Source organism: Schistocerca cancellata, chromosome 5 (genome assembly GCF_023864275.1).
Source record: "Schistocerca cancellata isolate TAMUIC-IGC-003103 chromosome 5, iqSchCanc2.1, whole genome shotgun sequence".
NCBI lineage: Eukaryota > Metazoa > Arthropoda > Insecta > Orthoptera > Acrididae > Schistocerca > Schistocerca cancellata.
This window is the reverse complement of record NC_064630.1, coordinates 568,287,344-568,289,036: the sequence shown is the minus strand read 5'-3', so window position 1 is coordinate 568,289,036 and position 1,693 is coordinate 568,287,344. Positions and strand designations below refer to the sequence as shown.

Sequence of the window (1,693 nt, the reverse complement as noted above, 5' to 3'; positions counted from 1 at the left end):
TACGTTTGTAACCTTCTCATGTACTGACTGGTGGGTGGTGGTGGTGGTGGTGGTGGTTAGTGTTTAACGTCCCGTCGACAACGAGGTCATTAGAGACGGAGCGCAAGCTCGGGTTAGGGAAGGATTGGGAAGGATATCGGCCGTGCCCTTTCAAAGGAACCATCCCGGCATTTGCCTTAAACGATTTAGGGAAATCACGGAAAACCTAAATCAGGATGGCCGGAGACGGGATTGAACCGTCGTCCTCCCGAATGCGAGTCCAGTGTGCTAACCACTGCGCCACCTCGCCCGGTGACTGGTGGGAAGCAAGTCGTTGTTTCGGTCGGTCCGTGGCTGTCCCCAGGTTGGGTTCCGACGGATCAAGTGTAGCTGGGCTCACCACCTGTCTCGCCTAAGTGAACGAGGGCAGACCAATCTCACTGGAGGCTTCTAAGAGCCACCAGTGATTAATTATCTGCTTTCAGCTGCTTAAAATTTAAGGCTTATGGTTATTTTTCGTTTTTATTAAAAATTTTGCAAAATTAATTCTTTAATTTATCTTCCAAGCTTAAACATTGCGGCCTTCTGCCTTTAAAAGATTGTTGTTGTTGTTGTTGTGGTCTTCAGTCCTGAGAGTGGTTTGATGCAGCTCTCCACGCTACTCTATCCTGTGCAAGCTTCTTCATCTCACAGTACCTACTGCAACCTACATCCTTCTGAATCTGCTTAGTGTATTCATCTCTCGGTCTCCCTCTACGATTTTTAAAAGATTGTGATAATATTTTCTAAAATTTTGAAACTTAATGGTGGCCTTCAGGCATTGGTATTGCACCTTGCATATCTTTGCTCTGTCTGCATTGCCTTGGGGCTTTCCACTTAGCCGTGATATGTTTTTTTTATTTAGTTTTCTTGCCTTTTATTTGCGTTTTTATCTTGTTGATTTCTAAGATTTCTTGCTTTTAAACATTGTGGCCTTCTGCCTTTAAAAGTCTATGGTAATAGATTCTAAAATTTTGAAACTTAATGGTGGCCTTTGTTCTATCTACTTTGCTGTGATGCTTTTTGGTAATTATTTTATTGCTATCTTAATTGTGTTTTTTATCTTGTAGATTTGTTAAGATTTCTTGTTTGGAGGCCTGCAGCCGTGGAAGAGTTGCATTCTGTAAAGGGCCGGCTTTGTGCCGCTTTGATTGTAAAAGTATTATTAAATTACAATAAATTACAATTAGAACTTATTTGGCCCTTTCCACAATCCTAATTACCTGTTTTGCCCAGCGGGTTTAGCGGGCGTATCAGAAAGCTTTGTGTTTCTCTCCCACTGTGATCTCTTGGTCCCTTATTGTCGGCAGGAGGCGATCAGTGGATCTCACTATTAAGGGCGAAGGTCATCTGGCAGCTGGGCAGTTTTCATGGAAGTGGAAGCCTGCTTCGTGCTTTTGTCAACAGAGCTTGCACCTGTCCTGAAAGAGAGTGGAAGGCGTCATGCAACCACTGTCACCCCAGAGAACAAACGAGCATATTTCTGCCTGTTCTTTTCGGACGTAAAAGGAGACACATAGACGCCGCCCGACCATGTGGGAAGGTCCATTGCTTTCGCTACACAATATAATGTACCCAGTGCTTGGCGCGAAGAAGCTGACCAACTGATCGGACACTGCTCCATCCCAGTACCACCCTCTTATTAGTTCACGTACATTTCGTTTGCCAGGAGTGC

General features: G+C 44.5%; 1 non-coding gene across 1 annotated transcript; it reads right to left on the bottom strand.

Moving 5' to 3' along the window:
- Positions 1-216: 216 nt before the first annotated feature.
- Trnaa-cgc (transfer RNA alanine (anticodon CGC)) lies at positions 217-289 on the bottom strand. The gene has a single exon. It is a non-coding gene; the product is annotated as a tRNA-Ala (tRNA).
- Between the last annotated feature and the right edge of the window lie 1,404 nt (positions 290-1,693).